Below are 25238 nucleotides of genomic sequence, written 5' to 3' on the forward strand. Positions count from 1 at the left end.
CCAAAGCTTATAAACAAATATGTCACAGGCTTCTGTTGGATTTCATCTTGAAACCGCTGAAGCTACAGGAGTCGTCGAGGGCTACAGTGTCTCAGAGCAGTTTGAAATGTTTGTTGTTCCAAAAGGCCACTAAAAGCAGCGATGTTACTCTTGAAGTCATTGTGATCCTAGTTGCAGCCATTATACAACATGACCACAAACCATTCACTGACTGTCTGATGCATACTGCATAAACGGCATTATCTGACAAAATTACGTTTCAATATGAATGGCTGGCTTCTACACAATTGTCAGGTGTCAGGGTGCACAATTTCATCACTTTGAAGTGTTTACAAGGTACCAGACTGATACAATGAGTGCTTCCAAGGAACTAGTACAAGATTCAGCAAAGTTTTATGATATTGAATTTTGAAAGATATTTAATTTCGAGAAACTTAGCAGTAAACTAAATATCCAAAATATTAAAATTTTAGATATCCCATCCTTAATAGATTATCCTCTTTTTATCAAAATTAAATTAGGATATTTGCAGCTATTTTTATGTCAGTAGTATGTCAGAATATATAAAAATTCTACTGCATAGAAAGCCCAGTTTTATCAAAAGCACAATTTTTAATTGATTCTGTCATCAATTACTCACACTCATGTTGTTCCAAACCCATAAGACTATCGTTCATCTTCAAAACCAAAATGAAGATATTTTTAATAAAATTGAAAGATTTATCTCCCTCCATTGAAAGTCTATTCACCCAAAACTCCAACAGTTCAAAACATTCATGAAGAAAGTGTAAAATAAATCCATATGAATCAAGTGGTTTAAGCCAAGTCTTCTGAAGAGAAACAATCAATTTATAAGATGACAGACTTCATTTAGGCTTTATTCACATATAAACATTTCATATAAACAAAATCATATTAGATTCACTGATGCCAGTGCCTTAATCTTAAACCATTCTGCATCTTTCCACCACAGAAAAAAAAAAAATCCATATCAATCCCTAAAACTGCTGGTCTCAAACTAGGATCTGCTAAAATCATGGGGCATAGGGATTGCTTACTATAAGCTTACTAATAATTGTATCTATTGTAACTTCTGACATTGCAGTAAAACAGCTTGTGATTGCATAAAGACTCCAAATCAGAGACCCCTAAACCTCAAATACTATGATTTGCTATGTAAATTTGTGGGCAGATTATGCAGTCAGTTAAATCAACGTTCAGCAAGCATAAATACCAGGTCGTTTTCAGAGCAGTTTACCGATCAAGCACCATTTTGGTTTTAAAAAAAGGGGATATATATTGTATAGTATACGACCCCACTGTATCTTACAACGAGATGTGATAAAGGGATGTGATATCAGGGAAATGTAATATGCTATTTAGTATTAGACAAAAATTGCTCCTCATTAGGTGGTATAGGTATCTTTTGTTTATCAGTATGATCAAAAGTGAAGAAATGGCTGGTGAGAATGAGTCTTTAGGAGGAGTATTCATTAAGTATGGCAGCTGCCATATCTTGGTTTCCCAAGAAGTGCTAATAAAATGAAAAAATAGAGCAAAAATTAGAGTAGAGCAAAGGTTTCCACTTTGAATTTTACAGATTTTTAAATAATTTTGTGTAGCATGGACTTCACCAATTTAGGAGATCTCTATTTCACCTTCATTGCTTGCTTTTGTAGAATCATAGGGGAAGAGCTGACTTTTTTTGTTATTTTTAGATTCATTCAGCTGCTGCTTATCTGCCAGGTTATTTCTAAAGCTATGTGATTATTTTGTATTTAGATTTTTAAAGGGCACCTATTATGTAAAATTCACTTTTACATGGTGTTTGAACATAAATGTGAGTTGGCAGTGTGTGTACACAACCACCCTATAATGACAAAAATCCACCATATGCTTTTTCTTAAATCCCCATAAATCATAAGCACGGTCTCAGAACAAAACGTTCACAATGGCCCTGATAATAGAGGTATTAATGAGAAATTTCTTTAACAATGAAATGCTTTTGAATAATAAAGATCGAGAATGAGGGAAAACAGAAAGCGAGAGAAATAATATATCAGCTTAGCCTGGGTTTCCCCACGCTGCCTTGCGCGCAGCACGATTTTATTCACGCTGCTAGGCAGCCTGGACACCATGGACCAGATTTTCCCCTCAAAAAGGGAACCAATCACAGAACGGGGAGGGAGCAGCAAGACGATGACGACGTCTATGCGACACACCGAAGCAGTTTGTTTATATCTATGGATCCAACATGGCATCAGACGCGAAGTTACCTTTCGATGCAGCCTTATAGTGTTCTAAGTAGTTCAGAAAGCAAGTTTATTTCGTCTTCTTCCTCATCGAATTTCTGCCGCTCTACATACGTCATCTGGCATAATTGAAACGATTGGCTATGAGCTACGTACAGGCGCATTTGATAGACATTCGTAGCGCCCAATAAACGGCTCTGGGCATTCGTAAACCACGCCTCAAATACGAGAAAATGAACATGTGGTTCCCAGACCACGTCTCAATGAGAAGAGGTCTGACGTTAGCCAGGCTAATATCAGCTATCAAGTCTCTTAGCATGCAAAATGTATGAGTATCTCCCTCTTGTTTAAAACCCCATCTGAGCCAAACAATAGACCACCATAGAGCTGAAAAAGAACTACTGGAAGCAATTGATACAACCCCAACAAAGACAGTTCCTCCATAATGACAGAAGAACCCTCTGTGGGTATGGCCTTATCATTCGGAGTCACATTCATACGGCTGTCTAAATAATGCCCAGTGCCCACAAATTAAATTGATTATGATGTGCCAGAAATTATGAATTGCTATCCTCTTTCTGTTTTGTAATAATGTAAGCAGCAACACACTGCTAGTAAACCTGTGCAGACCAAAGAACTTTGTCTTTGTCTCTATTTTCTATTTAACATGACTTACACATGGCATCAGTCATGCCTTATTTCTGCTTTCAAAGGACCGTGACAACTGTTTTTGCATTTAAAAACGCGAGACACAGAGCTGAGGAATGTAATCAAATCGGAACGGGCCAATGTTTTGAAACTGACAGATGAGATGTGCTACGTGTAAAAAATAAGTTATTTTAGTTGAAAACACAGAGCTCACGCACGAGTCGCTGAACGAGCAGCAAGATGTAGCGAAATGTCAAAGACGTTCATCAAGCGTATGTTTACATAGAAAAACACTGAGCAGTGGAACACAAATACGGAAATGTCCTACCATTAAATAGCACTTAGATTTTTTGGGAAAATCCACAGACAGCTGACAAGAATCATGATCCAACAGCCATGTTGGAGCCTATATGTACTTAGAGCAACAATGCAACAACAGTGCAGACAGAAACAGTGTTGGGGAGTAACAAGAAGGCCTACTAACTTAACAGATTCACCGATTTATGACCTGGTTTCACAGATAGACCTTAGATTAAGACAGGATTAGGCCTTAGTTCATTTAGGGCATTTAAATCATTTTTATAAACAAGCCTTAGAAAAAAAAACATTACTGGTGTGCATCTTGAGACAAAACAAAGGCACGCCACTGACATATTTTAAGATACTGTACATCACTACAAGTTGCTTTCAGTTAAAACAGCTCAAACATGCACTTTAGTCTGGGACTAGGCTTAAAGTCTGTAAAACTGGGTGAATATGTTTTGGACTCGGTTATGTAAATTAGGATGTTTCTGTTTATTTCCATCCGCTGTACTCAATACACCGACGCTTGTTTTATCACACTGCAGATCAATCTCTCATTTCAACCCAATTTGCGCCATAGTTATTTAATTGTCTTGAAAATTAAGTAACTGATTCAAATTCTAAAATAATTTCCACTTAAATCCGTTTAACTTTTTTTATTGATTGACAATTGTACAGTAAGTCAACAAATATTGCACACTATTCTCATTCTTTAACCTCTTTTAACCACTTTTTGGCATGTGTAAAATCTGCAGCATCTGAGGCAGGACGTAGAGCCTTTTAGTGAATTATGAGCAAGAAGAAACAAATGAGTTGATCAAGGCACGACAGAATTAATTTCATCCTTCCAACGGAACACAGATTGTACTTACATTTTCATGAGATGAACCCGGAACACAACAGGGTGTTTGACAAATTACTTTGGACACACAATTCCTGTTCATGTCAGACATGAACAAAAATCTGCTACAGCATGGAACCCAACAAACTGAGCATGACACCACAAACCGAACCAGCGAACGAATGAAACAAGACGAGAATCTGTGACACTTATAGGATAGCAGATTTATTTCAAATTCACCTCATTATTTAGAGTGCCCTGTGTGTCCTTGTTATTTACACTACAAGACAAAGCATCACTTTTAATGTTCTAATGTCAGGTGAGAGATGCTGTTTTGTACTGGGAGCCTCTCAGAAGCGTCCGCTTGTGATGTAAATGTGCACTGGGTGCAAATGTGCATTTAGACACATAAAGTCACACCTAAAGATGTATGAATGTCACTGCATTAGATTACATTTATAGTATTATTTTTACAGGAACATGTTTTTGATGTAAAAATTATGTTTGAGGTAAAAGGTCATTGAGACGAGTACAAACATACATCCATAAATCCTTCACTGAGATAAAACCACCTGTTCTCCTACGGTACCATTCAAATTAAACAAAGTTTATGCACAAAATTTTCTGAAAGACCTGGTATGTTCTATTAAAACACATATCTTGTAAGAGCTTGGCAAATATCCTTTCATAACCAGGGTAATGACTACAAGGCTTTGTCTAAAACATCAATTCATCTTTAATCTAATGCAGATGTTATTTCTGAAATTTCATAGATTTCATATAGCTGATGCAGATTATCACTTAAACCTGCTGGGTTCGAATGTACCTGTCCCATGAGATTGTTGTATTTGTTTGAATATAAGGAGGAACAAAAGGTTATAAATGTAGCTCATTCAACAATCTTAATGAAAATAAGGGTTCATAAAAATTTAATTAGAAGCTTTAGTACATTCTGATCCTGAAATGTCCCAACTAGGGTTGTAACGATTCCTCGATTAAAGTCGAGTACTCGATTTTAAAAAATCCTCGATTTCAATTTACCCGTGTCAAGTAACCGGCAAAATACCGGAAGTGGCGCATTCCACAGACGAGAATCCATGAACGGCATTATTACACCGTTTTCTAATGCGAATTGGGCGTCTGGCGCGAGTGATTTTATTTGGTGCTTTTTGTGCATTCATGCGTTTGAAGCGAATTCGCGTCTGATGCCCGAGTTGAAAATTCTGAACTTTGGCATTTGTTCGCGCTGCGTTAACCAATCAGGAGCCTGCTTGCTGCTGTCACGTGGTGAAGTTAAAACAAAGCAAATCTTTTATCTTTTACATAAAAACTTGATTACAATATATGAGACATACAAAAAAAAAAAAAAAATCACAGGACAGGTTTTGGAGGCTGGCTCCATTTATCATCAAAACAAAAATAAATTACAGATTATTTTACAGTAATAACCTGAACAAAGAAATTACACAGACCTATAGAATTATTCAGGACACCAAAGAAGGAATGACATTGTTCAGCTATGCTAACTATGAATGTGACACTGAACACTTGCAGTAATAAATTTCTGAATGAGATGAAGAAAAACTCCAAATATGGGATTGTTTACCATGTTATTTTAATAATAGGACAACTAATAATGTATGATTTGATCATTTTACCTTATATACTGCCATTTGGAAAACCTGCCATTTGAAAAAGTTGGTCAAGGTCTAAACTTAATAAATGTGCATGTTGTGGTGGACAAGCACTTGCCCCACCCATAAGAAGCGAATTTCGCCTCGAACACGCATCTATTTCACTTCAAATGCTCGCTTTGGACGCGCAAGTGGATTCAAAATGTTCAAGCATCCAACTAGACGCGATAGACGCTAATATAAACATAACTTATGTACATTATGTAAAAAAAATGTCAGCGGAGAGCGCCAACGGCCTGGTTACACTAAGTATTGAACATACAAAGTACTGTATGAAGTATTGTTCATTCTCAGTATGTTAACTAAGGTAGTTCACAAATGTTAACTAATGAACCACATTGTAAAGTGTTACCTATTTGTATTTTTAAATCATTTTAAAGGCTGTTGTTCACTTAGATCTATTTTTATTACCCCAATTTATCCGATTACTCGATTAATTGATGGAATAATCAGTAGAATACTCGATTACTAAAATAATCGATAGCTACAGCCCAAGTCCCAACAGTCACTGCTAATGCAGTGCTTGTTTTTCTTTACTATCTACACCAAAACTTCGACTGAAATCGTACACCTCATTTATATTCAACATAAAAAAATGGACAAGGAGAAATTGACTGATATTGGATAATTGAAAACATTGGATAGGCTACTATCTGGCAAATCCCTCAGGTTCCACAAGGAAAACCATACAAGGACTCGTCCACAAGCTGGTCTGATTGGTTGCTGAATGACACAGCATTTTTTGTTTTAGTGTGGAAAAACTGCTTTGAGTTAAAATCTTATCACAGCTGTTACAACACTGTAAAATGGATGAGATATCAATAATTTTACAGCAGTTAATTCATCTAAATGACGACTACAGTGACTACAAGGAACACTTACAAATTATTACCCGAACCTACAAGTCTGTCAAATTTACTGGACTCAAAACCACAGAAAGCTCAATAATCCATTATGAAGGTGTACTTAGACTGTGTCTGCTAGGATTTATTACTAAATGTTAAATGTGTTAAATGTGGACATGTCTCTGGCCTTTTTTGGTTGTCAAAGCTCATTCTACTGACCCTTTCACAACCCAGAAGATGTGCCAAACGAAACAAGGCTCAAATCACTGGTGGAGTCGTATGTTACATGAATTATTTTGTTCAATGTTCCATTCATGAGTAAATGACAAAACAATCAAGGTGGAATCTGTGTAATGCATTATCATAACAAACACAAAGCAGTTCTGGTCCATAAAAGCATGACATGTGTTAAAAACAACTATTGTTTATGTGCATGTTCCAGTGATGGACGAGAAAAGGGTGCAGAAGTCTTCCTTGTTTGGTCAAATGGCATAAGCAGAGTGTGTGTAAGTCTGGGGTAAGCTTAGCCATCTTCTGGCAGGCCTGATGTGTATACAGTGTATATGAATATAGAAGCTGATTGGAACTTCTGATTGCTTCTCCAGGATAATGAAGCCTGTAAAATCTAGGATCTAATCTAGGATTCCTCATGCAAATCCAAACTTCAGAGGCTGAGGGAAACTGCATTTTTACATTGTTTGCTGCATGAGAAAATGTCTTTATTTCTGAAATGACAATTTTAAATAAATCTATAATTTGAGAATTAAAATATTTATGAAATTATGGTTTAATTTTAAAAAATGTTTCAAAAATGCATTTATATCAAAATGTGACAACCCTTTAATAAAGCTCAAAGGCGACACTGTTACATCCATCTATTTGGATAATAATCAGGACCTCCCATCCACTGTGACTGAGTTTGTGGTAATGCTAGTGGACAGGTGGTTTATATGTGAGTGGTGTTTGACTAATAGGGCATTGAGAAGACACTAGTAGGTCATGAGTCTTCAGACTTGGAATGGAAAACAGGTAAAGTCTGCCAGATGGGAACTGAAGCTCCGGCAGCTAGAGTTCAAGCTGTCTACACTCTGAGGAGAATGAGTCTAAGCACAGGCAAACAGCTTCACACGACCTGGGGTTACCTCAGTCCATAAACATGCCACCTACAACTTGCTGATGACGACCTTAAATTAATTTTCACTATACTTCCCAAAGTTTATTATAAAAAGAGTCCTATTTTCAGTCAGCCATGAATATTACCCTAGAAGCCCCTTGATATGTTCCCTTGAGAGCAGAGCTCACGGGAGTGTAGACAGGTTTTCTGGAGAACATTTCCTGCATCTGACAGTGCTGTTCACGGCAGGCAGGGGTGTATACCGCGCTGTGTTTAGATTTCTGCTCCTGGAGGGACCATAGCAATAAGACAGATGATATAAGTGTCACCGTCTGTTTCAAACAGGATAAATCAAACAGAGATTTCTCCTTATGAGAGACGAGAGGAAACACAGACACAATGACGTGTGCCTACTTTCAGCTGCCTTTCTAAATTGAGTGAAAAATGTTCATATTTTCCAGTACTTCATGTTAAGTATAAATGAACATTCAATTCAAACTCTATGGTAAAGCCTTGCTTTTGCTCCGTATTAAGTATGAATAAATATTACTGATTGAGTTTAATTTTAACAAGGCCTGTCAATTTATTGGGTTAGTGCAAAAAAAGTTACACTGAAAAAAATGTAAAAATGTAATGTCTATCTTTATTTGTGAGCTTTTATCAGCAAATATGGATACATGTAATAAATTGTGATTAATTTGATTAACTTGTTGGATATAATATAATGAAATTATATATATTTTTAAATAAGAAGAAAAAAAGGAAAACGTACTGGTAATTTTCTGCCAGTTTACAGATTTTTCCTTTAACCCTAAAACACAACACAATACAATGCGTAAATCAAAATATGGGAAAAAGACCTGTGAAAAATTAATACGGAAAATGCCTTCATATTATCACAGAACATTGGGCTCTATTTTTACAGATTTTTTTAATTTAAACTTTTTAAATGTAAACAGTTTTAAATTAATGTATTAGCTTCATCTATGCACAGAAACAAATAAAAAATGAATTAGTATTATATGTTTAAATAATAAATATAATAAAAAATATATAATGAAATCCACTCTAAAGTGGATGCACTGAATATGAAAATACAAAAATGGTTACTTCCACAAACCTTGAATCTGTTCAGGCATTTCTCCCGCTGAATTTATTATCCTTCCACTGAATGTGCTTGTCAGAATGACAGACTGTTGACAGCCCTAAATAAACGGCACATAAAAATGTGAAACAGGCTCTGTTTGCTTACTCACAGTCCAGGTCCCACAAGCTGCTCTCAGCACAAGACCAGCACTCAGAAATAATTACGCGCTGAATGCTGCAATGCGTTTGGATTAATGACAACTGTATTCAAGAAGGACATAGAGACATCCCATAATATGAAAAACTTAAATCCCTAGATGTCATTGACCATCTCACCTGCATATCTAAGCCATAAATCAAACGTTTCTTGGTGAGTCATGCATAAGAGTTTTTGCAAGTCTGACATCCGATTCAGGCATGAGTTAAATGAGGTAATACTACAGCAATATCTGCTAACCGCAGTCCCTGATGACATCACATTACTGATGCCAAATCAGCACTGGGGTGTTTTTTTTTAAATGCCCCCAAAAGTACATTCATCAGCTTAATAAATCAGTAAGCAGTCATTGAACAGAAGCCAAAACGACTTAAACAATCACCCTGAAACCACCCGAGTAGAAATGTGCAGATTTAAACACTTTCATACAGATGTGTGTTTTATGGTTATGCGTTTTCCCTGCGAGTTTTGCTTGATACAAGCAGTTCCTTTGTGGTATTCTTGCATGGATCTGTGTGATTATGGGAGAAGTTACTGATGAATTGAATATAACATTGCACAGATGAGGTTAGTATGCAATTTCATCACACTAGTATCATGTAGCCTACCATAAGAAATTCTGTGTATTTTAACATTTTCATAGTGCAATGAATTGCCCTAAAGGCTTCCTTTGTGCGTGCATTACTCTAGATGCCATTTTTACAAACTGAGGGATGTCAAAATTGTTTTCTAAAGTACTTGACAGCATGAAAAGAGCATATTGAACACAAAACAACGCTTTAAGACTAGCTTCTGTTATTTCAGAGAACTGAATCATTATTTCCCAAAACAATGATCAATCTGTTGAGTTAGATCACCCGTTACTCATAAACAATAGAGCAGAAACCATTTGTGAAAAGCTATGTCTTTTTATTAATGTTAATAAAACTAAATGAATTTAAATGAATCCTCTCACATCTCCACACATCTTACCAATGACCTTACCGGTAAACTCCTGACTGCTACAAATCAAGCTCCAGTAATTAGAGTTAACTCACAATGGGGTATGTGTGTGTCCTTAATAAACTCTAAGTGGATTCGACAGATAGTTTACTCCTTACTGTGAGACCTCATGGGTTATGAGGGGAACCAGAGGAAGGAATGAAGGGGAAAATTTCAGGAAAAACCCATCCAATCCATTCACTGGGAAATCTAACGATTTAGGATTCTTGAAGTTGCTAGCTACCAAAAGTGATTTTTAAGTCATTTACTGTTCCACATTAATTGCATGAAACAAATCACTCACCAGATCAAACATCCAATCAATCAGCCACCTATTTGTTCAATATGTCAGTCAATTCCACTATATTATTGCTCATAAGTGTTGCTAGTCTTGTCTTGGATACCCAAATGAAAACATAGGGGCTAAAACACTATTTACATTATATAAAGTGGCATTTAAAGAAATACAAAGGTCTGTCATGAAACTCAGGCTGATGGCGCAGGCTGATAAGTCCTTAACTCAAACTGCTTGCAATCACATCATTCTCTAAAGGGCACAGCTGATTGGCTCCTGCAGTATCAGTAGCCAATGAGCTTGCTGCTGAACTTTCAAATACTTGGTCAGTATTAGAAACCCACTTTTAGAAATCCTCCACCTGTATATATCTTCTACGGGTAATTCCTGTATGCTATATTGTACAGCAGCAGCAGCATGTCTTGCTCACAACAACGTGTCGTGTATTGTATGTTTTGGCAATTTGGCAGTAGCAAGTCCTGTACTTACTCTGCAGCAGATTAGTCATTAGCCATTATCAACATAATAACATTAGCCTGGTTGGCTGCCATTACAGATTTGCACAAAACTTTTGCGATATTTTCTAAATGTCGATAAAAAACGATGAAAATGACAGCGTTTCCATTAACCGATGTTATGCGACTAAAATGTAATTTTTTCCTCTCACGATAAGTCATTCCAGAAATCATGGCAACGGATGTTGGTGGGTTTATATATATCATAGCCACCGCACTAGCCATTATTTTTAATCGAAGGAGACATAGGCGTGTTATCCAAGCATTAATGGCAAGGAAAGCCCCTTATATTTGGGAGTGGCCACGTATGAAGTGTTTCTGGGTGTTTCTCCCTCTTCTCTACTTCAAGGTCTTGATAATTTTGTGGCATTTCTTTGTTGTTTAAAATCCAGAATTCCCTAATTCTTTTGTCTTTTATAAGTTTAATAAAGAACTCTGTCTTATCTTCTGTCCAAACATACAGCGCATTCTTTAAAGAATGATTGACTATTACGTACAGCAGATGACCTGTGAAAAAATGGTTTCCATTGAAGTTTTGAGAAATATAAATTTTTCGAATTGCCTGAAAAACACCCTAATGCGAGCGTAAAATTGTTTGTGATATATGGGAGTTTTTGTGAAATTGACACCTTTCCATTGGGCGTATTTTCAATTTGCGCAATTTGAAGGGTAATGGAAACGCAGCTATTTTCATATCCATTACCATGCCAAACACTCCGAGAGTCATGACAGAAATGTACTTAAATAAAATAAAATAGGTTTGTTACATTTCAAGATGTACAACAATAAATTTATTGTTCAAAACGAAGACAAAAAGTCTTCAAATCTTGTCAAATTTTGTGGAATATGTTTATTGATAATATGATGAAATACATCGGTTGTTAATCTGCTAGGACACCTATGAAATTGAAGGGAATGAGAATGAAATTAAGAAAAGTTTCCAAATGGGGTCGGTAAGATTTTCAATGATTTTTATGTCTTTTATTTGTTTAAAATACAGTAAAACATTGATATTGTTAAATATTATTACAATAATAAATAACTGTTTTGTATTTAATATATTTTTAAATGTAATTTATTCCTGTGATGTCGAAGCTGAATTTTCAGCATCATTACTCCAGTCTTCAGTGTCACATGATCCTTCAGAAATCATTCTAATATGCTGATTTGCTGCTCAAGAAACATTTCTTGAGTAACGTATTGAAAAAAATTCTTTGATGAACAAAGTTCAAAAGAACAGCATTTATTTGAAATAGAAATCTTTTGTAACATTATAAAAGACTTGAATGTCTATTTTGACCAATTTAATAAATCCATTCTTTGATTGCTTTGTTTAAAAAAAAATATATTTATGTATTTAATGTACATATGGTGTAATTGTTAATGCATAGAATGGAAAAACTACATAAAACAACAAAAAGAGAGCGATAACCAAATGTTTATTTAAGGTGTTTTCCTGTGATGGACTGAAAGCCAAGTCTTATAATGACCCATGATGGGAAAGTGGGGGAAGTGTTTGGAAGTTCATTAGTATTTTAAACATGTAGGGAGAATGTATATACACAGACATGAGGGCGTTCCATACATAGACAGAGGAAGGTGATCGTGTGTGTACGAGATAAGGCTACTAATGTCTGCCAGGATGATATTTGCTAGACTGTATTAACTTTGAGCCAAAGCGCTCAGAAGTAAACTGTTTCTGACACTTATTAAAGTGTGTATCATGCCTCACTGAACCATGAACTCGTCCGTGTGTGTGTGTATAGATATATAGGTATGTGCCTCAATATATGAGCTAAACTAACCATTATCAAAACATTCATTGCTGTAGTCAATATAAATGACAGGAAACTACTGTTCTTTGTCATATTTTCACACTAGAAGGTCACATTTAAAGGGATAGCTCATTCAAAAATCAAATAAAAAATCTGAAATATTATTGAAGCTCTCACACTTCAAAAAGGATGTAAAAGCACCATTAAAGTATCATAAAAGTAGTCCATTTGATTTGTGCCATATGTTCCAACCCTTCTGAAGTCATATGATAACTTTGTGTGAGAAACAGACCAAAATTTAAGTCACTATTGACTAATAATCTTCCCCTTCAGCGAGCTGTTAACTGCTGTGTGCAGTTCACTGAATCGGATCGGATAAGTCTAATTCTTGAATAAATCATTCAGATCAGTTTTGTGAACTGGATCAACGCATTCATTGAAAAAAATCAGATTAAAAAGAATTTGTTCGGACGTCCCTACTGTGCTTATCATGAATGAGGATGTCATGTTTTCAATAATAACCAGTTTTGTCACACACAAAAAAAAGCTACTGGTGATTTTGTGAACTTTTTGAAGCCTAAAATTTTCAATATATATATATATTTTGTTTGTTTTCCGTGAAAAAAAAAAGGTAAAAAAGTTGAATATAGAAATGAGTAAATTATTACATTTTCCCTTTTCGGTCAACTATCCCTTTAAACGTAATTTCAAGCTTATTTTGCCACATTAGTTAAATACATAAGTATGTAAACAAAAATGAATGCCACATAATACAGACGCACAACAAATTTCAGTCCCAGAACCTGCAGAACCCCCACTTTTTCAAAGATAACTCTACTTTGTATATCATATCAGGCTGAAATCACAAAACTAGCAAACATTTGATAAAGGAATGCCTTTAATCTGAATATTTAGATGTTTAGAAGAGGATATAAGGCTAATAAAACATAAATCATAAAAAGATAATTATTTAGTGCCCTGTGTTGAAGCTCATCTTTTACTAAACAAACAAATCACTCAAGTGACCAGACACAGTATTTTCTCACGGCATCCTTTCTATGTAATAATCCATAATTCTGCAACATTGCACAGAAAAAATGTGTTCATGTATATTTATGTGTATGAACCAATTAAACAGTGGCTTGTGCAAATATGCAGAGCTAAGTGAATTAAGACGTTGAAGACCGTTTTCTCACAACATAAATGTCATGTCATCGTATGATGTTATGACAGCATACCAGAATTGCTGTTTCATGTTTCACTGTGCATATTTCAAAAACCTCCACCAATAACATGGAGAAATGTAATTTCTGATCTTCATGCTGTTGATATATTTCTGGTATGAAAGGTAAAAATTAAGCTTTTTGAAATGAAACAAAAATGAAACGGATTTTGCCCTGTTCATCACAGAAAGTCAAATGTGCAACTTTTACGATGCATTTATAGTGCATTTGTGACCTTTTTAAAGCCAGAAATTTTCTGAATCTCTAAAAATTAAGCTTTTAGAGCAGTGGCTCTCATTCCTAGCCAGGATAGAGGAAAATTTGGGATTGTATTTTTTCCCTGATATCCTGATTTTAATTAAAAAAAAAAAAAAAAAATGTAAAACAGCCATTATTTAGTTTTTCATAACGATATTTTACCAAATCTCTCTGGCTCTTGCAATCAAACGGACAACTTTCACTCTCTGTTGCTTTAAGAAACTCCCCATCGCATGTGAAATGGGCAACATCACTATGCTCCGGTACACACATCGGCGTGTGGGTTTTCTGTTGTGTTAAATATAGTTTTTAACTCCTCCAGTCTTTCAATAGCAGGGTTTTTTTTTTTTTTTTCACAAAATTTGCATTAAATTGTGACAGGGTCACAGCACAATATGTGCTGAAACGCACCAAATAAGTGGTTTAAGATCAAACTGAAATGATAATGTGCAACGCAGTAATTATAGTGCTGCTTTCTTCGTATTACCTCACTGGGCAAGTGGCATGCGTCTTATCAGCCAACAATCATCATTGACATGCAAATGCCTTGTGCTGAAGCCTTCATCTGTGTGAAATGACAAAGTTGCAGAAGTTTTATAACATATCAAGTTCACTCATTTATACTGCAAGATTCCTCTGTATACTCCTTTATATGGAGAGATTGAGTCTTTGTGAAGCACCATGAACATGCTGCTCAGTGTGGTCTCGGGGGGAAAAAAAGTTGAGTTGACTCTGGATGGACTTCAGACAGCAGGACCATCAAACTAATTAAGCGAGCATCTGATCACAGAGAGGAAAGTGGAGAAGAGAGATAAATTAAAATAAAGAGACAAAACAAAAGAAACAAGATACAAAGATAAGAAAAGTGTGTCAAGCAGAGAATAAAAGCTGGATATACAGAAAGCAAAAGCAATGGAGAGAGAGACCGAAAGAAAGAGCATCAGTCATCTAGTGCAGACAGGTTTGAATTTGATTGACAACTATTACAGCAGATTCCTTCATATATCTGTCAGAAATGTGAAGAAACATACAAGTATGTCTAGAGTGGCCTTTTGCAACATATATGTCTGCACTTCTTCACAAGCACGATGTGTGTTGTCTTGGTTTGTCCTCTTCGGTCGGAATTGACTGAAAAATTTTGCATTTGTTCCGACGTGGTTTCTGGAATGTTTAAAAATGCAATGCTGTGAAGTGTTGTAAAAACACTTTTATAAAACATATAGTTCCGGTCCTTGATTCTGATTGGTTGAGCTGCATTCGAAGCCATTGCAAATTACTCATTACATTAGTATTACTGCGCAACTGCCGTTTGTGATTCTTTATTGCTGCATGTGTTGCTTGGCAACCTCTTTGGAACTACATTGCTTGGCGGAGGAATAAATGTGCTATAACGTTATAATTTTTGTTGCTGATGTTTATTTTATGAATAAAATAAATATTAAAATGAATATTTTTATGGAGTAACCGTTTTATAAAGGCAATAAGCCCCTTGAAGCCGTGTTTTACAGTGAATTTAGAACAGCTAAGGGGCGTTGTTAGGCACGACGCGGAGATTGATTTAACTAACCCATTAGTTAAATCACAGCTTCGCGGGGCTTATTGCTTTATTTGGTTGCTTGAAACAAGCCTTCAAAGTCACAGTAGTGTAATAATTATGTTAAATTGCATAAAAGTTGCATAAAAAAAAGAAAGAAAAAAAAGCTTAATCTTTGGGTTTTTTGCCCCATATTTTTCATGCTAACTCTGCTTGCTCGAACCCTCCACCGAGGCCTAGACTAAATCTTTGTGTTGTGTTTTCCTTGCGTCGTCTTGAAGCAGAACGAAAGTCTAATTTGCTCTAGATGGTTGTGGTCTGCTGGAGACAGCACTAAATGAATGGCTCATTAACTCCTGCATAAGCACTCAGCAAGCTTGTGATGGTGGAAAATGAATTTATGCAGTCTTCTGCCAGACATAACATCAAACTCATTGCAAACTGGGGAAAATCATAAGGGGGGAAAGGGAGGGAGGAAGGAAGCTGGGGAGAGAAAGAGAGGGAAAGAGATTAAGTGGAAAGACTGACCTAAGAGTCTTGCCTCAAATAAAGTGACATTCATAAAACACGCTGAAATGTAAGTCACAGATGCCCTGGTCATGGTATCCAGCATCAACAGCAAAAACTGACCACTCATTCTTCTTTTGGACAGATGAATCGGCCTGCGGTTCCCTCCGAGCCCACTCTGAGAGGTGCGTGGGGTCATGAGGGAGTTGATGTAACCAGAATGAACTTACAGCACATTAGCTGAGGCAGTGTATGTGTCTGACCACTAAAGCAAGTTTATAGCTTAGTTAGCAGCGCTCTGGAGCTGAGCGATGCATTTCATACATTGGATCTGAGGTTCATTACCTGGCAAATAACATTTAGTCACACTTTATTTATTTTGGAATTACATATAATCAGTTTTGAAAATTGAGCTGAAATAATGCCTCATTGTCAAAAAAAAAACAAAAAAAAAAAACCAAGGGGGAAAAAATGGTTAATAACCCATTTTTAAGATGTTAGCCAAATGTAAAGCAAATAATGATCAAAGATGGTTCACAGATAGCCAGAATTATATAATTACAATAAATTATTCGGTTTTTAACAATCACATTTAGTGTTGAACTGTGTGAAAAGAACGGTTGAAGAAATAATGTTGTCTACTAGTTTTATTCTGCTGTACAAAGAATAACCTGGTAAGAGTAATAACACGGCAATGTCTTAATCCTCATATTTTTAGCACTTCTTTCATCACGACTTTGAAAGACGATTTACTTCATCAAGAATAAAACAACCAATGTAAATTTAAACTCGCAAATCTTATTTACAAATATGTATATTAATCAAAATCAATCTTCCAGTAGTTTAACTTCCCAACTGTGGTCACATGCAAGTTATCATACAATTTATATTCAAGAAAACAAATTCACAATCAGTTTTGACTGTATGCAAATCCTGATGTTTTGCATTTCGATTATTGAAAACAAATGGCTCAATGAATTGCGAAATCTTTTGTGAATTAATTTGAATTTAATTTAGGTTGTTTAAAAAATGTGGTGTTTTACATTCCATCATCGCATTATGACAATCACTTGTGCAGATGAGAAACAGCAACTGACTTTTAAAAAATAAATCAGAATTTGAAATAGGAGTAGATGAATAGGGCCACTGATGACCTCAAGAAATGCAATGGAGTAACAAACTATACAACAGAGGGTAAATTAAATGGGCAGAAGGTTTAGGTGTGGGGTGTTTGCAAAGGTCTGTGAAATATATGGTCTTGAATTGGTGAAGACTCCCACTGTGCCAACATTATCTGTGTTGATTTGGAGACATCATGTCTAAACACTTCAATCACTCCATGTTTGTTCATCTCAGTGAGTAGGAGGAGAGGAGAAGAGTTGGCGAATAATGGCACAGCATACATTAAGGTGAAGATTAAGACTGTAGTCCAACGCTAAGATCACGGAGAGAGAGAGAGAGCAGACTTGCCAAGATTGATTAACTGGAAAGTAATTTTTTGTATAATGACCTTAATAAACCTTTCACTAATGATGTGGCAGGGAGATAGTCCAGAGGAAATACCTATACGTGAACCACATCCAGTATGAACAAATCAAAAATGAACTGTTTCTGGATATCTCAACCAATATAACAGATCTTACGTTCTAGAACTCCATTGAAATAATGATTTTCTTTGATCTCATTTACCATGTTTTCATTCGCACATGAAAAAAAAAAAAAAACTTACTCGAGCCTGTTTTTAGTGTATCCGATTCAAGTCAAAACTAAACCGGACGCTCCATAATCAGAATTTGACTCTAAAATTAGACATTTGTGTTAATTAATTCTAAAATTAGTCTATAATTCTCCACTGTCTAAGTAAAAATTAAACCCTAAAAACTAACACCAAATGCATTTAATGTAATGCAAAAGTTATTAGTCTTATTTTATCACTAGAAGTTTTTAACATTAACTTTAAATTAACGTATTCAATGTATTATTTTTTTTTAATCTGTATGCAAATAACCATATTATAATAACCATATATTTTTTAGCACAAAAGAAATAGAAGCAAGATATTTGTGCCAATGGAAAGCATGCACTTAAAAGGCCCATCATTTCAGCTGTGAGACAGGGTCAGTTCAAGTCAGTTCCCTGGACACAGAATAACTCTTTTCTTGGATTAAAACATTCTGAATTCTCAAAGTCTTTTTGACAGAATAATCCAGGGCAAAGATTAATCTGTGTCTAGGCAACCAGTTTCATGTTTTGAGTCCTTGAGCCCTGAAAATCACCTAGCCAGAGAATATTCTGAAAATGGAATCCAAACCATCCAGATATCCTATTATGATGGTGTAATAGTGAGCATTCACCGTGTTTCCTGGGAAATGTTTCCTGGGAAATGACAAAGACAGGGCTTTGGAATATTTACAAATTGAAGGATCTGACTCATCGTACTTTCTTAATATCTCTTTCTTAATATCCCTAAATATAATTTATGGTGCATTAATTGCATTTTCTAAAATCATGGCTTCTTATAAGTTAATAATCAACCATGGAAGACCTAAGGTCACTATCCCTCATGAGCTGCATTTTATATGAGCTGCATTTCACCCAATGCAAAGCTGCAAGAAAAAAAGTGACAACGAAAAAAAGGTTAATTACTCTCCTGACCACAAAAAGGCTTAAAGGCTTAAATATTGACATACTAAAAAATGCTACCAATCTCCAATACAATACAACAAAAACTAAATATAAATAAATAATGACAAATAATTAAAAGTTAATGAACAGAATCAAATATTACTCGGTCTTCCGGCTGCTACATGTGAATCCCAAAAGCGTAATTATGATCACAGAAGGGGGTGAAAGGAAGGAAAGAACAAAAGAAATCATCACGTAAACAGCAAACAAGAATGGGAAACGGACAAAGAGAGGAGTCCATGCGTTCCGAACAGAATACTGCTGTTTACTGCATACTGTGCTAAAGACAGTTTAACAGTAGTATGCTATACTGTCAACACATAAACTCAGTTCAAGTGTCCACTTTTCCCTTCAGAAAAATTTGATTTTTATTTTTAATTTCATTTTTTATAAGGCAAAGTCTTTTATTATTGACTACCCTGAGCTGTGACATGGAAGACAGCTTTTTTTTTTAATAGATCAATTTTACACTTAAATCTCTCAAAAAAATGTGGGCATGGGTAATCTTCTATAATATAATGAAAACATTTTCTTGCAATAAATTATTTAGTTAATTAGTTAGTTAAAAATCACATTACTTCTGATTCATTTGTTCCATGCATTGTGAAGTACAGTATCCCACACGTAGCATGCTCTGTTGTAGAGCTATGCATAGTATGCATACTACAGCAAAAATAGCAAGAGTAGTATGGCAATAAGGTATTCCTACACACATCCTCCTGATGATCAGAAGAGACTAGAAGGCATGTGTGGTCCAATCACAGATGATTCCCAGGTGACCTCTGGTTTCAAAACTCTACTGAGCAGCCACAGACTAACCACTGAAAGATGAGAGGACACAGAAAGTGTGTGTGTGTGGAGAGAGAAAGTGAGAACAGATACACAGCAAATAAATAAATGATTCCTTGCAGGAGCATTAATTCCAGAGGCAGAGGATCCTCCTCTCTACTTGAGTATTAACAACTTTAACATACAATAGCAATATACATACATCTAAAATTTCAATAGTACCAGGAAGAACCAGTTCAACAGATGTAACATTAATATAGCTATAGCAAAGACTTACAATATCTGTTTGATAAAGCTTTTAACCTGATTAAACAGTAGGACCAACTGTTTTTGAGGTTTTACCCCAAAAAAACTACAAGTTTGACGGAGACCATTGAATTGGTGGGGATTTAAAAAAAAAGAGTACAAAAAAAAACTTTAAGTGTTAAAAAATAGTCCAAGAAAATGTAAAGAAAAAGATGTCAATGTAACATTTTCCCCAAAAAAGGAGCAACCTAGTGATAAGTGCTCTGGGGTGACATCAATTGAGATAGGTTAGACCTCCACAAAACTCTTCCAGTTTGCAGGAAAGACACCTTGTCAATGTTCATTCCTTTATTCACTAGGCATTTTTCCCCAAGGGTCCCCCGTGGAGGCCATCTTGGCAAAAGGCTTTCATGCTTTCTAGAGTGTTCCTCCACCTCACAGCCTCGCACAGAGAGAGAGGCGACTTTCTCTGTCAGGTTGCTTACAAAGCTCGATTCACATCTGGGAGCCCTCAGGGATATAACACTACAGTCTGAAGAGTAAATAATATATTAGAAGCAAAATCTGTCAATTTCCTCTTAATTTCAGTGTTGGCTGGTCCGCCTCTGTCATGCAGGATTCAGCCTAAAAAGACATGAGTTACTTATATAATAAGACATACGTCGAAAGTATATTTTAGCCTGATGCTGAGGGGTTCTATTTAGAGCGAGTGCATTTCGTTGCAGGTTTATTTGAAGGGAAGTTGTAAATAATTCCCCAGCTGCAGAATGGCGTCTTGAGTTGAGATGTCTGATGTAATTACAGCATATATATAATTGACAATACAGACCTTGTCGTTTTTGGAGGCTTCTGAATTTCAACTCATACTTGGGGGTTCTAGTCCTATAAGGCGAGCAGCTTACTAACCAATTTTTCCACCGATTGTCGGTCTTACAATGGATGACTTTTGACAGCCCTGCTGTTCAATATGTTAATGGCCCAAGCAACTCTCTTCGTGGGAGAACAATGATCAAGCTGGACTGTTTCTGTGGTGGGCTACTGTGGTATTTTAAGTTTTTATTTCTGTGGTTTGGATAATGTTGCTCTCAATAATGTTTTCTTATTAAAAAGCAAATGTTGCTTATCAAAATGTTTTACATATGAAGAAATTAACCATACTTTTGAAAAATAAAAAAAAATCATGTAAGATTATCATATGAGAAGGAGACTGCAGTTAATAGCCTAACAGTTAATAGCCTTATATGATATTTACATGTCAGCCTACTTTTACAGACTAAATGAGTCATGGACGAGCATGCATAAAAGCATTTCTACAGTGGTAATGGTAAATGAAAGCTTTTGTCTTTGCATGATGCTGCATCATCACCACTAGGCATCAGTATGTGTTCAAGACCACTGCGGCCATTATGGCCAGCGCAAAATTAAAACAACAAACAAATTAGTGTTGACAAAAGTAATGAGCTTTTCAGCAGTACCGTTGTGTATTTGTTTGAGCGTTCTGTGGAGTGTGCCAAAGGATTCTATTTACAATTTGTTTTTGTTTTTTTTGGAGCATTAGCAATGTAGCCAGTTACAGTCAAATCTGTTGAACACGTAAATGCAACTGTCAATCAGAGTCATTCAAGTTAGTCAGAATCCACTTAATACAGCAAACGCCAGAGCTTTTCTCGCTTGCGAATACCTCACGCAATTGACACTGTTCTTACACTCTTACGCCACATGCAGTGAAAAACTGCGAAGCAAAGAGTTTTGATATGATATGAAACAAAGTCCCGGCTTTCAAATTCTGTCAATTTTATAACAAAATTCAAACAATACAGTTTTGGCGCTCTTAAATTTGATGTGAAAGATCGCTGTAGTGCCTCAATTCAAGCGGCACATGAACCGATCATCTTTACTACTAGTTAAAGTCCAACTGAAATCAAAATGGACCCTATTTACTTTGTTAGTGCATATTACTAGTCTTGTGGTGAAAAATTAATCCGTGCAAGTTAATACACAGAAAAAAATTGTTTGCCGTCGTAATCTTTAATCAAAGTCTGAAAAGTTACTTCCGGTCTGGAATGGCGTTCCTTCTCTGATGATGTAGGTTTGACGGCTTGGGTTGGGAAATGCTTAAACACTCCCCTCAAACCGTTAGTCTGCTATGAGTGAGAGATGGAGAGGAGGAGCGCTAGAGTGAAACCCTGCCCTCTGTTCAATATTCCTTTTCACTGGGAAATACGTCACAACGCTGGAGAAAAGTCATTTGCAACTTCCGGTTCACGCGGACTTTAATAGTAAATAAACACAAATGAACATCAGAAGTTACGTTGAAGACAGCAGCAATTATCATTTTGTCAGAACCTCTAGTAAATTACGTTATTTTGTTTAGTTGTCTGTTCAGAATCGTGATCTCTGTTTGACATAAAAAAAATCGCTGTGATTCTCAATTAATCCAGAATATCAGCTTTACTGATTAAAATGGGAGTTTTTGCAAGGGTGAGCTCCCACTGAACTGAAGTCATTGACAGCTTTGGTGATTATAAAGGGAGCGCTCTACTTAATTATTATTTGCATCAATAATAGACAGTGTGGCACCCCTAACCGCAAAACAAGTGAAAAGCAGTTACTAAAGCAGCTTTTAAAGGAGTGTTCATCTAAGACCAATAACAGACTAAAGGAAGCCCCCCCCCCCGCGCCTATAAACAACAAGCCCACAGGAGGTCAATCATTGTGTCTGCAGAATCAGCTTGATTGACAGCCCTGACAGCTTTTGTGTCAATGTGGCCACTTGTGTTAGAAAACCTCAAGAGATTCAAAAACTTTAGAGATGAATTCTGAAGCCACTTTGCTTTTCACTCTGCTATCCTTCAATGCTGTATTACTGTAACTTTAAATTAAATCATAAGCTTTATTTATTGAGCTAACTAAATTCAGAGTCCACAACCACTTCGTATAGAAGTAAATCAGCTTAGAGACGAAAAGCTACTGTTGGGTGGGAGTCACAATGCTCCTGGATCACGTCTGGATTACATTTGTCAGAAGAACACTTAATAAGAGGGATTATAAACCAGCAATCCAGAGTGCTAATGGGGATTGTGTCAGAGTTACTGCCTCAGCGCCACCATAAGCGACAGATTAGTACAGCCAGGTTCAACCATTCAAAGTGCAAGTCCAAACTCATTAAACAGTGTCTGGAGAAAGCTAGACAATGTGAAACTCAACTTCCTTGCAGTGTGAACTCAAAAATATTTGGTGACACAGGTGGAAGATATATTAAAACCTCCTTAGCGTAATTTCTAAAGATTTGTACACTGCACCACCATTTAATCAAAAAGTCCAACCAAAGTGTATCCAAAGTTCTATTAAGCAATTAAAAACAGAGATGACTATCTCAGAAGACTAAATTATATCAATACATCAAAAAAAAAATCTAGTCGCTTATTAATGAGCAGCCTGTTTAAAGCAGTGAACTCCAGTATATTCTGGGGAATCGTTTACATGGGGAGTTGAAAAGGAAACAGGCTTGTGACTAATGTGCTTGTTTCTATGTGCAATGATCCATTATAAATGATAAAGAGAATTAGCTATATTAAATGTTATGTAACAGTAAACATAGCACTGCAGGGTAGCATCAAAAGTTCGAAACCAAAGGTGAGTCATCCAGATGCTTTGGATATTTAAAGGAGAACTCGGCAACTCTAGCGAACTCTAGTCACTTCTTCGCTGATTTTTCCTTTTGTTGTCGCATGTTTTCCCCACGAGCTCCCCCTACAGCTGTGGGGGGGCGTATATTTCACAACACGGTCGTAAAAAACTCACTTGCGGCGGCCTCCTCCCCCTCTCTACCGCTGCTCATGTGCGTTTGTTTTGATCGGAGCAAGCCAACTGTATCGTGTGGAGCTATGTCTACTGAGGTGGGTAATCTGGTAATACATCATACATGCGTGTGTGTTTATGTCGAATTGCCGTAAAGCAATTCGTGTTTCGCGCTTGTTCTCGTTCTCGTTCTCGCTTCTCACGAGACTTCCAATTTCTATCTTGCCGGGACGGTAGTCCCTAAGTTGCAAGGTTGGTTTTCCGCCTGGGAACGCTGGGGGGAGCGGGGAAAGTCACCAATATCACCAGAACAGGTTGTTTAACCATCCAAATGAATTCTAGACAGTTTTATTAAGTTAAAAAAGTTACCAAGTTCTCCTTTAAAGGGGTGGTATAATGCCCCTTTTTACAATATGTCAAATAAGTCTCTGTTGACTCCCAAATGTACTCTACTATAACAACTCTTCCTCACACTGCGTGTTCCCGGGGGCAGGGTTTATGTAAATTTTAGGATTTGTGATGTCACTAAGCCGGGAGGAATGTCGTGCAGTCCCTACCAGCCGTTTGTTGTAGTCCTTAAAAAATGATTTCTTTAAAAGCAAATATCTTTCTTTGCTTTGAACTTTGAGCGTTGTAACTTTGCAGATGTTGTTTAAGCTCAAACAGCAACATTACACACTAACTAAAGTTAGAAAAGTTAAATCATAATCAACCACCCCTTTAACAGATGGATCTGATCATTAAAGCACACCAGGTACTAGCCTATAGTGCGTGATAGACTACAAACCCACCAACAGTTTCAGCACTAGTATAAACAGCCAGAGGCAACATTCAGTATAGATAGATCCGTGATTCTGTCAACCACCCAAACAATGCTCTGGACGAGGTTTTGTAAACATAATTATCCCCGTATTTTTGGAAATGCCTTTAAAGCATGACAGAAATCTAATCACATTCCAAGGAGAGGACATGCAGTCCAGCACATCAGAGTTTGCTTGAGGCACCGCATTCAGCCATTTGACATTGGGGAGGTGTGGGAAGACTTAGACTACAGAAGCCAAGACGGGCCAAACACACACTGCTACCATGGAATACCAATGAAATGTGTTCACTTTTGATTTATTGCACATCAAAGTGACCCTGGATGGCCTTGTTACACCTTGATTAGCTTAATCCATTAATTTACTTCATTCAGCCAGAAGACTTTCATGAAGGATAATGGCATTCTACTAACATAATCATGAAATCAACACAAAGTTAATCAGTAATATTTTGATCTTAAAATAATTTTAGCACTGTGGAGTTGACAAGAATTTTGACACCCCTCTAGACAAATAAAAAACAATCAGGACACCCAGACTCTGACCAGGCGTTATGTACTTTCAGAGGTGTATCTTTTAATAACCATAGCAGGCTGGTGAAGCATACAGGCATTACTAAATCATTTTAAAATGATGGTTGCCTAATGATAACAAGTTAATGAGGCGTGACTGACAAGTGGAAAGACAAGGTTTGTTTGTTCTTCCTGTGTTACGTCTAACTCGGTTTCAGAAACATTTACAGACCGACAGACAGGTAAGACAGATGGGTAGATGGATAGATATTTGTCACAATATTATATTTATTTTG

The 25238-nt window shown here is 36.3% G+C and overlaps 1 protein-coding gene across 6 annotated transcripts in view; it reads right to left on the reverse strand.

Annotated features, from left to right (window-relative positions):
* chrm3a (cholinergic receptor, muscarinic 3a) overlaps positions 1-25238 on the reverse strand; it is a 112281-nt gene that overhangs the window by 65578 nt on the left and 21465 nt on the right. The window lies entirely within an intron of this gene.

Source organism: Squalius cephalus (genome assembly GCF_949319135.1).
Source record: "Squalius cephalus genome assembly, chromosome: 20".
NCBI lineage: Eukaryota > Metazoa > Chordata > Actinopteri > Cypriniformes > Leuciscidae > Squalius > Squalius cephalus.